This window comes from Pseudorasbora parva, chromosome 7, assembly GCF_024679245.1.
Source record: "Pseudorasbora parva isolate DD20220531a chromosome 7, ASM2467924v1, whole genome shotgun sequence".
Lineage (NCBI taxonomy): Eukaryota > Metazoa > Chordata > Actinopteri > Cypriniformes > Gobionidae > Pseudorasbora > Pseudorasbora parva.
The window spans coordinates 12698627-12712834 of record NC_090178.1 but is presented as its reverse complement, the minus strand read 5'-3'; positions in this window follow the sequence as shown (position 1 = coordinate 12712834).

The following is a 14208-nucleotide window of genomic DNA, read 5'->3' as shown; positions in this document are numbered from 1 at the left end:
CACGCGCCGCCAGAAGAACACCTGCATGTGAACTCCTCCTGCAGTGTTCAGGGGAACTGTTAGTGCTGCACCAACCCGCGGGGCCGCTTTTATGAAGTTATTTGGCCCACCCCGCACCACTGTATATATTTTTACAACCCGCCCCACCCTGCACCCGCGACATACGGGGTCCGCGGGTTATGAGACGACCCGCGCATCACTAGTTCAGGGCTATCAGGGTTGTCATGTCAACAAATGCACGCGTGATGGCATCCCCTGTTGTAGGATGACAGATCTTATGACAGTTCTTGAGGACATTATTTTTTCCCAACTGTAGGGGGACCCCGAGAGCAAAAGTTGCCAAGTGCTGCTTTAATATGGAGATATGAAATTATACTCTAAATAAGAAACTGACAGTAGGTGGTGGTAAATGTCTAAATTGAGTCATTGAATAATTTGATTAGTTCATTGAGGAGTGAAGTAAATTGTTCTCTATAAAATGGTAAATGGTTTTCTTTATGGTCCATTAAATCATTGGTTCACCTGATTTGTTCAAAGCACATATTCAGGGAAAACTGAGCAAAACAGACTAAAAACACGTATGTTGTCTAAAACAACACAATATTAACTTATTTTATTAAACTGTTGTGTAAGATGAGTTTTGGACAGAAAAGGCTTGTGTGATATTGCTAATCTCATATATAGCCTATCATGATGTAAATGTGAGGGTGTTTTCATGCTGGTAGTTTAGTTTGAAACCCGTTTCACTTTTTGAATGCGCAGTTCACATGAGAAATTGTGAAAGTGTTAGCTGTCAAGCTGCCCCGTGTGAGCTCAGCTCAGGGGTACCGAACCGGATATTGCCCGAATTAAGGGGTCGAGTACGGTTGCGCAACTTGCTCTGGAACTGTGCGGTGATTCATGTGAATCTAACACAGGCATAAAGTAATCTGTGCATGCGTTTTATCAGATTATGATGTATTTAGTTCAATAAAATACATGTAAGGGATGATAGTGTTGATGACGGATATGAACGAGAGTGAGTCTGCAGTGTATTCGTGCGTGCCACTGGCGGGAACAACCGGACCACAACAAACATGTCCTGTGTAAAAGGACACTCTGTGAAATTTTTGCCTCATATCTTGAATTTTAGGGACATTCTAACTGCATTTTATAGGCTTCATCATACAGTGAGTTGTTGCCCAACTTCATATTCTTCATTAATCAGCTTTTACCGTCATTAAACAAGCAAAATTATTTGGACACACCCTAAGTGCACCTGAGCCATGCGCTCAGATCGTTAATATTGGGTCCATAGTGTGTATAAGAAGTCATGGTTTTTGAAAACCTAATACCAGGCAGGCAATCAGCCCATAATTAATAAATAATCTTGCAGACTGGAAGAGAAATGAGAGCTGCGATTGTTCTTGGGCACATCCTAAATGGAACTTGGAAAAAAAGACTTTGACCTGACTGACATTTTCATATCCCTGTGCTTTGTCAGCCAGATCTGCTCTTCTGAGATGGACTCACAGCCTCTGCTGATTCATTAGATTCTCTCACCCCTTTTAGACCGTCGTCTGTCCACTTTTCCATCCTTTCCTCCTGTCGGTTTCTCAGTCTGGTGGTTCTTATCTCTGTCTTTCGATCTGTGTAATGTCTATTTTTGTACTCAATCTCTCCTGCTCCCATCCCTATCTCTCTCACTTCCTCCTTTTCTGTATTCTCCCCATTTCCTGCCGTGGATGTGAGGTGGCTGCAGACCGCAGGCTTTCTCCTATGACATACAGTAGCTCGTAGAGGAGATGTGAATTATTCAACAGGCCTGCAAAGTGATCCAGTGTTGGAGCTTAAAGACATGCCAGATTAATTAGAGGACAAGACCTCCTCTGTCATAGCACATATACTGAACTGCAGTGTTGAGGAGTCACAGCTAAAAGTAGATATGCTGCTAACAACTACATCACGACATGACAGTAGTTCATGCAGTTTAACCTTTGTAGCTTTTAAAGTAACAAGCTACTTTTTGCAAAAGATCGACAAAATGTTCCATTGCAGTTTTTAATGTCACCGTGTATTTTGCACACAGCTTAATAATTAAGGGAGCTGAGGGAATCTAATTTTAACATTCTTTCCTGTCTATGCCTTATATGTAACATAGCGTTTCAGAAATAATTGGTTTGTTTGAGTGGTTTGCGCACATGAATTGTTTAAAAAGGAATTTAGCTTTTTACAGGTTAAATAGTTGAAACACTGCTATTTGTGACTGTTTGGAATCAATTGTGGGGCTTATTGCTTGTTTAAACTGTTAGTACATAAAACAATATTGATTTCAATCAATAGATCACAGGTGTATGTTTGTAGAGCAGTTACAACAGCTTTACATTTTAGCCGATTATTCTGATTGGCTAAAGATTACCAGTCTTTTGATTCAACCATTCAGAATAATCAGAATGATCCTTTTAAGAAATGGTATGAGTCGTATCAAACTGTCAGGTAACATTCTGCTTCAATCGGAACAACACCTAGAAAAAATTGCAGGCGAGGATGGCTGAAGAAGACCTGGTGAACTTCATTTGAAGAGGACTTGGAGTTAGCCGGTATTAAATGGGAAGAAGCCAAATCACATTCAGCCAATCGCAACCAGTGGAATACGCGTGCTGTATGGCCACTGTGCACAGGCGGATCAATGAAGAAGTAATAAAATGGCTTTAAACTGAGTAGAAACCTTATAGAGTACTGCAGTGATGTATGTAAAGGTGCCATATGAGTTGAAACAATATGTTAAATTGTTCTCTGATATCTACATAAAGATTGCTTATTTAAGGTCAAAAATGGTCCAGATACAGTTTTACAGGTCCATTTACAACCCTATAAATTGTCCCTAGGATGTAATGCTCTGTTTTTGGCTTATCTGGAAGGGTCATGAATATTAATGTTGAGCTCTGCTCTGATTGGCTTATTTCAGCAGCTCACACAAGCGCGAGAGAGAGAGTGCATATGGTTGCCAGATTGCATGTTTAGGTAAAACACTGTATAGTATGCATGTTTTTTTTTAAAGAGAAGCTCTGTTTGGGGGATTTAAATGACTGAAATCTGGCATTGGCTGGCATATGCAAATGTTAGGGGCGTACGTATAAAGATTCCCAGCGATTGCATCACAGTTGGTGTGCTGAGAATCGCCTGTTTTTCCGTGGTGTTTTTCACAAACAAGATTTACAAGAAACAATGGTATTTGAGACTCACTGCATGTGATGTCCATGTACTGAACTCTTGTTATTCAACTATGCCTAGGTTAATTCAATTTTTAATTCTAGGGCACCTTTAAATGTGCATCGCTTTTGGTTATTTAGACATGGTTTTGTCATTGGCTTTTGGATTTTTGCCATGCTTTGCAAAAGCTTGTGACCAAGCGATTCTTACACATTTTGAACATCATCATATTCTCCACAAATGAACATGACTTTTGAATTTGGAAGTCTAAATACAATCGGAATAGCCAGAAGTAAAAAGCTAAAAGTGGGATATAAACTAACTACATCACAGTTGCATGACTTTCATAACCACCAATACGCTTCCGACAACTCTTTTAATCTAAATTTAAATTTAAAAACATGTTCCCCGAATGTTTAAGTTCGAATAGTTTGCATGAGCGTGATTATGAACACAGAGGCTGTAAGCGTGGACTAGTGAATAGATGCAATTACCTGTTTGGCATGATGATGTTTATAGTCCCATTTAGACACTTAGCAACAGCCTTTTTCAAGCAAGTAAAAGCTTTAGAAAAAAAGCACTGATATATTTTTTGTCAAAGAACTTATTTCAGGCATTTAACTGAAAACTTGTAAAAAAAAAAAAAACACAAACAAAAAAAAAACATTGACTTCAGGATGATGGAAGCGGCAGTGCTTGTAGGCTTTTGGACTACAAAAATATGTCATCCTTGCATGCACTCTATTGCCCTTATTAAATTCTGTATTAAATAATCTGATAATATTTTGGCTTATCTGCTTTCTTTTTGCTTGGGTTAAGCACAAACACGTGTGCAATAATTTTTTTGCCCATGTTTTTTTTTTTATTTTTTTTTTTTTTACTGAATGTAAAGGCATATAATAAATAAATAAATTCAGTAACCTCTTGCATTCGGTCCCTGAAAAAGAAAATCCTATCAGAATTCAGAATGGAAAATGTTGCCTATTTTTCCTGAAAGAATCAATCAGTATTCCAGTGCCCTTGTAATTGTGCCCCTCTTTGAGGTTCTTCAGACATTCTCCTGATCAGCGGCCACATGCTAATCTTCTGTCCTTGGAAAGGTCACACTGTAGACACTCAGTCTCTCCCATCTTTATCCAGTCTGTTTTCATGTTGATGTTCTTTAACTCGCAGATGCAAGTGCCAGTGCTCTCCTCTGACTTTTGAAGTATGACTTCTCCATGCAAATTGTAGGTTTGTTATGTATATTGCACATTCTTTGCAATAAATGTTTGCTATTCAGCTGTTATCTCTCCCTGTCGTTGTGTAGAGCAGGTGGGAACCTTCTTGGCGCTGCGGTTCGGTGCCTTGTAAAGTGGGTAGGAGAGACCCCAGCCAGATGGCCTGGTTTTGGACGATCCTGGTTGACGGATCCTATGGCTGTCCAAACGTGCCCCCTTATCTCGTCCGGTTTGTACGTGCAGGGCTCCCTGGAGGTGGCAGAGCGGCCTGTTGTTCCAGCTCAGCGCTTAGGATAGAGTACACATAGCTCGGAGGCAGATAGCCAGGTGCGGTGGACACATGGATGAGTTCCATTCCTCCATTTCTTTATCTTCCCTTCACCCTGTGAATCTCCACAACCTGTTACAGAGCGATGGCTCGCTGTATGAGGCACGGGTCCGCACCATCTGTTTCTCCTCAGCTTATCTGTGTGAGATATGCTGCTCTGTTTATCGAGTGAAGCTTTCGCTGTTAATACAAACAAGCACTTTTTTCAGGAAATAAAGGATGATGCAGTTAAAGGGCATCCCTGGTGAAAATCATATATATAAGTCATATACACGTGTATGAAGAAATATATACACTACTGGTCAAAAGTTTGGAAACATTACTATTTTTAATTATTTTGAAAGAAGAGTAATCTGCTCATCAAATCTTCATTTATTTGATCCAAAATACAGCAGAAACAGTATTATTGTGAAATATTTTACAATTTAAATTACAATATATTCAAATAGAAAAAAAGTTAAAATGCAATTTATTTCTGTGATTCAAAGCTGATTTTCAGCATAATTTTCCCAGTCTTTAGTCACATGATCCTTCAGAAATCATTCTAATATGCTGATTTGCTGCTCAAGAAACATTTACTATTATTATTATCTTTATTAATGTTCAAAACAGTTGTGTACAATTTATTTTCAGGATTATTTAATGAATAGAAAGTTCCAAAGGACAGCATTTATGTCTATTATAAAAGTATAATTACTATAACTATACTGTTAATTACTGACCCTCATGCCGTTCCAGACCCGTAAGACCCTCGGAGCGTTATGAATAACCATATCGATTCAGAATTCAGAATCCTGAATCGATACACTGATTCATAACGCTGTGTTTTGAAATCGGCCATCTCTTTATCAGTCGGAGGGGTTGCACACACAAACTATTCTTGTCGCTTTATAAAATGATTGTAAAGCTACTGTAGTGAGATGGGCTTTGTAATGACGTCTTTAGTGCCTTTATGGGTCTTGTGAGAGGAAATGACATTGGTGTCAATGAAGGCCTTTCTGAGCCATCGGATTTCAACAAAAATATCTTCATTTGTGTTTCGAAGATGAACAAAAGGTCTAACGGATGTCGAACGACATGAGGGTGAATAATTATTGAAAGAATTTTCATTTTTGGGCGAACTAACCCTTTAACTCTTTTCCCGCCGGAACGGAATTTTCTGTTATTCATGAGAAAACACATCCAGGCCAAAAACTGAATTTTCAGTGTTTCCTTGTTTTCACTGTCAGACGCTAGGGGGCTCTATTACGGATCTTCTGAATGAGTACTGAATCTCCTGATCAAAACACGCGGCGAGTAAGACACAGTAAAACAAGCAATCGTATGTAATCATATGCATATGAAAAATAGAGTGATCATCATCATTAAACATCAAATGAATAAAAACTGCCTAGTGAATTAAATGTGGACCCAGGATGAGCTACAGGACTGTGAAGCATTAGAGGTGTTGATGGACTCCATCTACTCCATCTGTGTTTGATCATCATTCTGAAACGTGATTTTCTCAATTTTTTTCAAAACGTTAGCCTGACAAGCCAGACCCACATCAAGATGTTTGGTCTGGAAACTCACCATAGACAGGGCTCAATCCGAGGGGCGGGATAAACGGTTGTCTTTCAAACTCCCTCTGCACGCGATAGGATAGCGCTACACCAACCAGAGCAACGTAAAGCGGAGCTAGCTGATAGATTAAACATTCGCCATACCCGGTCGGCAAAACTCCGAACACATCTTCCCTTTTTAAGAATGACTTCAGTGCCGTTCTTTGTTCTTTTCTCAGAGAAAAGCTTAACTCCAAGTCTTCCAGAGTCGCGGTCAAAGCTCATTCAAAAGACCGCCGTTCAGCAGCTTCTGTTTACACCATAGACTGTAAAAAAAATATGGACGTAGTGTACGAGACATCACCCATAGGATCCTGATAAGCCGTTCTGATGCTTAAAGTAGGGGCGAGCTGGGCTTTACCATGTCACGCCCTGATAACAGAATGTGGGATGTGGGCGGAGCTTAGGTGACACAATGTTAGACGGCGGATAAATGGCTATCCACCTGTCACTCAAAGTAACCAGGCCCTTATTTATGCAGAACTTTAAGGCTTTATATGACAAAAACAAATGAGTTATAAAAAATTCACCCCCCTCACAGTTGTCATGAAGGTCAAAATTAGCCGTATAGGCCAAAACCACAATTTGTACCAGGCTGTAAACAGGTTTTCTTCTGCTGTAAAGTTGGGAATTTTAACATGGGGCTCAATGAGATTCTGCTCCCTTCTGGAGTCGATGAATTGCAGTTTACATTACTTCGGTAGTGGCTTCAAGAGAGCTCCCGCTTGGTGTTTACTAGTAGCCCGCAAGCGCAACTCTGCCGTCATTATGTTAAGCCCCGCCCACCGACTCTATACACGATGTGATTGGCCTGACCAGAGTTTGTCTTTTACAGCTCAGAAGTGTATTGAGAGTGGATAGACGACACTCGAGGCAGATTAGATTTACTGCTGCTAGGATGCGTCTAGATTTCTTGGCTATCAAAATGTTGCTTTTTTTTTTTATGAAACACCCATATTCAGGTGTTGATAAAAAAAAAGGAATGCAAGAAGCTCGAATAAAACAGAAAAATTAAACAATAAAATACATTAAAAAATAAATAAATAGTAAAACAAAACATTTTTTTGTTTAAACGAAGAGGGTCAGCACTTTCTTTTGATATATTGCCTGCTCAGATATTATCCTTGCTTAATAAATGTATTAGTTTCTTTAAGTTCTTTCCCACCACAAAAAGAAAAAAAAAATCTTACCGGCCCTACACTTTTGAACGGTATTATTTTAGATGAATACTGTTCTTTTGAACTTTTTGTTCATCAAAGAATCCAAAAAAAATGTTTTACACAACACAGTGTTTCAACACTGATAATCATAAATCAGTAAATCAGCATATTAGAATGATTTCCGAAGGATCATGTGACACTGAAGACTTGGAGTGTAGCTCAAAATTACATACTAGTACGTCCATACATACAGACACATATACACACAGACCAGGCATAACATTATGACCACTGACAGGTTCCAAATACCCAAGCATTGTTGCAGACCATGTACACATTTTCATATAAACAGTATTTCCTGGATGCTGTGCACTCTTTCAGTAAATATGGTTCAGGGATGTATTGAGGAGTTTAAGGTGTTGACTTGGCCTCCAAAAATTCCCCAGATCTCAATCCGATCAAGCATCTGTGGGATGTGCTGAACAAACAAGTTTGATTTATGGAATTCCCACCTCTCAACTTACAGGACTTAAAGGATCTGCTGCTAATATCTTGGTGCCAGATACCACAACACACCTTCAGGGGTCTATTGGAGTCCTTGCCTTGATGGGTCAGAGCTGTTTTGGCAGCAAAAGTGGAATCAACACAATATTAGGAAGGTGGTCATAATGCTATGCCTGATCTCTCTCTCTCTCTCTGTGTGTGTGTGTGTGTCTGTAATTATATAATTATTTATTATTTGCCTTGTCATTCAGTTAAAAACAAAACAAACAAAAAACAGTGAATGTGCAAAGAAATGTATTGCAAAGTTTTGGAAATGCTAATGTGATAATGTTCAAAAGTGTTCACGCTTAACCCATTTGAAAAGAAAGCAGAGAAACCAAAAGCAGGATTTTTTTTTTTTGATTTTTTTTAGATTATATTATACAGGATTTATTAAGGGGAATAGAGTGCAAGGATGACATTGTTGTAGGCCAAAAGACAGAAACGAGTAAGCATTTTAGCACTACCGTTTCCTTTGTCCTGAAGTCAATGGGTTTTTTTCCTGAGATTTTTGTGATATGCCTGAAATGAGCACATTTTACCACTTCCAAATCACAGTAATCTTAATAACCACTATTAATACTACTATTTTGTATTTAATCATTTATAAGTAATATATAATTAAGGAAGGCTGGAAGTGAAAAATGGTATTCATTTTTAATATCTATTATATTCTGCTGTGCATAATTAAAGTTTCCTTTTACAGGTAAAATTTGCTAAAAAAAAGAAAAAAAAGAAAAAAAAAGAGATTTAACTTGCACTAAAGAGTAAAAAATTATTACATGATCATGAGAATGATGCAATACTCGAAATTGAAAATTAAGGTGTGACCAATAGACAGCAAATAGCTCATTGGTTCAGCAGGGTCATACAAAAACAGACCAAGAAGGAACTCTTTAGAGTGCTTTCACACTTGGTTCGATTGGCTGGACCGAACTTGAGCTCGATTTCTTACCCTCCCCGCTCCCTTTGGACTGTGTTCATATTACACAGGAGAGCGAGGAGGTGGCTAAATGAATAGTGTTGCTCACCTCACTTTGATATTTTTGTTGGTTTTGTTACCAACCTTGTTACTACACCTTCTATCTGCCGCAGATGTACTCCAAATGCTCTAAAGAACGCTGAAGACGAGCAGAAATGAGATCTACAGCTCTCTGCTTGCAGTATCTCAGTCACACTTGTCAGGAAAATGAGTGGAACACACACAACACGCATTTTTATCTAATCATGTGTCATTAATATTGGATCACTTTGTGATTTAATACGATTGCGTTCACATCAGCAGCGAACCGTACCGGAGTTCACATGAACCAAACCACCTTATTAAGCGAATTCGGGTACGGTTCGCGTGTGCGCACCTGAGTACGGAAAGCCGTGTTCACATCATCCAAACAAACTGAACTCTGACGTCAATCGAACCCAGGTGCGCACCAAAAGGGCTAGTGTGAGGGTGCGTTCACATGTAGTTTGGTTTGTTGGGTCCAGACCTAAAAACAAAACATATAGTCCTGGTCCACTTAGTGTTCACACTGGCATTTTTAACAGCGAACCTAAAGTTACCGAACCAAAGGGATACGGTCACAACCTGTTTGGTCGGCTTTAGGACGTTTATTTCGCGACGGAGCTTGCTTACCGAAAATTCAAACAATGCTGTGTGCTGGATTAAACGCGATCATTTTATGTGTGTACATATGGTTTTATTTTTACCAGCTGAGAACTCACACAGAGCTTTTGTGTGCGTTTTTTCTAGCATTTTCGAAACATGCTCGTCGGAGCAAATATTGATGAGGCACTTTACCTCCTCGTTGCTCCACGTTCACCCCAAGCCTGCCCCCCCCCCCAGAAACGGAAGCCTCCGCGCCTCGATCGCCCCCCGGTGGCCGGTGCCAGTATAGCCACACCTCTGTGTTTTCTAATGGACGCGAGGCAAACTAAACAATCAAATTACACTTCAAATATTTTTCCCCCAAAGTTCGTCAAAAAAAAAAATCATCACGATGATTTCAAGTGTTCGTTTTTTAAATAAGTTAAGTTTTAGTTAGTTATTTGATGCTATAAAAACGGGTGTGAAGACATGATTGACAGCTGAGATGGTCGGCTTCTCTGAGTGAAGTTGTCACTGAGGCACTAAAATACTTTTTTCAGGATTTCTGTGAGCAGATTGGAGCTTTAGCTTTAATTTCTACATTTCCATAACTGTTTATTTCACACCAACATAATTAATTGTTCTGCATCTGTGAGAGTGTGGTCGGGCTTTTGATATCGCGGCTGTTTCCTGCTCTCTACTGCGCAACTCCGGTCCCGAAATCACTACTGCGCAGACTCCGGTCCCAAGATGTCAGCGCCGTGCGGGGCATCTGAAAGCTTCAACTCTGGAAGAAAGGATGAAGTCGCGTGTCCATTTTTTTACGGCCTATGGGTAGCCCTCTACTCATTTTGAATACACCGATCTTTCCGTGTCATCAAATCAGCTGAAGAAAAATAGGCTGTCAAAATTGAACCTTTAGGGGTGCAACAGCTTGTTGCTGGGGCAGTACCCTTAAAAGGACATCTTTGTACCCTTTTTACTCCTAAAAGGTGCATATTAGTACATTTGAGTACAAATGCATACCTTAAGGTACTACTATGAATCTTTTTGAGGTAAAAATGGTACAAAGATGCCCCAGCGACAAGCTGTTGTACCCCTAAAGGTTCAATTTTGACACCCTATTTTTCTGTGTGTAGCGTCGCATCTTGTGACGTGACGTCCTGTTTTTGGTTCGTTTACATGTCTTTGGTCCGTGTTGCGTTTATATATCAATCAAACCGCACCAGATTTTGTTTGGCGGACCGAGACCCATCTTTTTAGCGGCCTCGGCCCGCTGGTTTGATGCGCACCAGGGTTCGGATGGCAGCGTTGACATATGTTCAAATATGTTCAAATGAACTGCACTAACCGAGCAATCGCACAGGGTTCGTTTTAATCGAACCAAACATGACAAGTGTAAACGCACCCTGAAAGCACATCATTTCCCAGAACTGCAGCCTACCCGGAGTCTAAGTACAAGGTGTCACAATCTCAGAGACTTTGCTATGGTAAAGAATCCTGAAATATGACTCACACTTAATAATAACCACAACCTGAAGTGTTGTGAAATACATGAATACTGTTTTTTATTATTTTATTTTAAGGGCTTTATAGACAGGCCAGCACAACATCATCCTATACCAATGTTTGAAAAATGTATTACCCTGAATCTGGCAGTAGGTTTTGGGAGTTCATTTTAATTCCATCTTCTACCCATCTTGCTCATTGTTAGTAGCAGCTCGCACTGCTGCTGTTGAACTGATGCTGGTCCCTCAAGGGTCACTCTTATCCTATCTGTCTATAAAGCTTTGACAGATTTTTAGGTTATCTATAAACATGTATTTAGATAGTGTGTATATTTTATGTATATACAATTATTGATTGATGAACAAAAGGTGGAGCTTATTTACAGACTTTGTTCCTGACAATTATGACTGCACATGATATGATAATATGCAGTCATAATTATCATCTAAAAACTTATCTGCTTATCTGTTTTATTTTTTGCTTTAATCTCTGAATCAGCTCTCATTTTTCTGGCAAAAATGAAGAAGTTCTAAATGAATAAATGCCCTAATATGAAAGGGCTTGCGAATAGTGATATGTTTGTTACAAAATGTTGTTCAGATGTTTTATTGTAAAGATAGGCCTATATTTCTGGATTTGGAGAGCTGTATATAAACCCATTTCTTTTAGCATGGGCAGAAGTTCAGAAAGATTCAATATTAAAGGCAAAACTTTGAGAAAATAGAAAAACTTTTGATAGGTTGGCTTTCACAATTTTCTTTCTGAAAATGATTCATCTTGCACTCATTCATAGCAAGCATTCATGAATTTAAAATAGTGTCAAATGCACATATGATCAATGTCCAGCAATATTACCTAATTTCACTGTGCTTGGTGCAATTGAACCTGTCTATATGACAGAAGGACATCAATACAGGTGGGACTGATGATTTTTTCTTTTCTTTTCTTTTCTTTTTCTTTCATACATTTAAAGCCTGACACAGTGATTCCTGGTGAATAATGTCTGGGCCGCCTTTAACTTACAACTGCGGCCAAGCACCATGATCTACAAACGAACTTTACTGAGGCATTTTATCATGTAGAATTTCTTAGGGCAACTGCTGTGTTTACATTTTACACTTATGTTCTTGACAAATTATTTTGGTAACACCTCATTAGTTTATGCATTAGCTAACATGAACAATGAGCAAAACATTTTTTACAACATTTATTAACCTTTGTTAATGTTTGTTCATAAAAATACAGTTGTTCTTTGTTCACGTTCATTTTAAATAATGTTAATAAATACAACTTTTGATTTTAATAATGTATTAGTTAATGTTAAGATTAACATTTTCCTAAGATTAATAATAGCAGCAGAAGAATGCTGTTTATTGTTAGTTCATTAACTTATGTACTGATGTTAACAAAGAAAACCTTATTGTAAAATCTCACCATTATTTCTAATCAAAGAATCACAGTAGCTTGGTGTTATTTTCAGAGTGCCTGAGGATTTCAATCTTGTTTTGATTGAGTGCTAGCAATAAAAATCAATAAACACATTCTGATAAGAAATTAGGGTAACACTTTAGTATGGGGAACACATTCACTATTAACTATGACTTTCCTCAATAAACTGATAATTTGCTTATTAATAGTTAGTAAGGTAGTTTTTGTAGCATTTAAGTTTAGGTATTGGGTAGGATTAAGGGATGTAGAATAAGGCATTAATATGTGCTTTATAATTTTTAATAAACAGCCAATATCCTAGTAATATGCATGCTAATAAGCAACTAGTTATAGTTAATAACTGAACCTTAAAATAAAGCATTACCGAAATCAGCAGAGATGTGGTCAATTGAATTACTTCATAATGGAACAAAAAGAAAGCAAAAAATAAACGAACAGGCTTAACTAATTTTTCTAATGCCATGTAACTTTATAGGTTTAAATGTACAAGGCGATGCAATATATTAATATGACTCAAAGCGACATGTGAGGCAGAAGCATAGTAGATTGTCAAATGTTAATTGGATACATTACCAGTGATGCATATGGGCAGAAACAAGTACTTTCGAACAATATAATGATCATAGTGAACTTCCTGTGGGCATGAGCCAAGACAAGTCTATAAAAAGGTCAATTTATATGGAATACAATGGTGCTGGACAACAGAACAAATGGCAAATTATACAGTCTTTGCACTGTATTGATTAAAGCATTATAGATCCGGCATGTATTCAAACACCCCCATAACCGTAAAGTAATGCTCTGTGGGTTACAGTCGTGTTCTCTGCACAACTCATAAACCAGAAATTGACCTGAAATGCTGGGATGAAGAGCCTTAGTTCTAAAGCTTTAAAAATGATTTATCTTCACTAATAGGGCATAACTGTTTTATCTGATAATCACATTGCTAGCCAGAGTGGTTTTAGACAATATCATAAACAATAGTAATGTGTTTATCTGTTTATTTATTTTGTTGAAATGGAGGGTTACATTTTAAACTACATGTCAACTAACTCTCATGATAACGCTTTAGCACAGGGAACACATATTAACTTATGTATTAGGTATTAGGGATGTAGAATAAGTCATTAATACGTGCTTTATAAGTACTAATTAACAGCCAATATCCTAGTAATAGGCATGCTAGTAAGCAACTAGTTAATAGCGTGAATCCACGAAACTGATGTTACCACTCTCATTAGAGTAGACTGTTCGTTTTTTTTAGTAAAAAAGTTGACATGTACTTGCTTTAAAGTCAATATCTCTGTTAAGGCCGGGACACACCAACCCAATGTCAAAGAACTAACATCAACGAAAGCCGACGGTGTTTGACGGACGTCTCGGCTAAAAAGCTGCATTTGAACACAGAGAGAACTACATCCGACTGTCACTGCACCTACCTGTGTGTAAATGAGATAACTGTCTATTTCTGCAGATATATTCGTTATTTAAAAGGGAAACCAACGCTCCAGGTTGCAGATACACAAACCGTAAACAAATCAGTGCATGCTTACATTTCTAAATATACCTTTTTTGCTTGCTGTTTTGCTATTTTCGTGCACTGAGGCATTAGCTAAGCTGA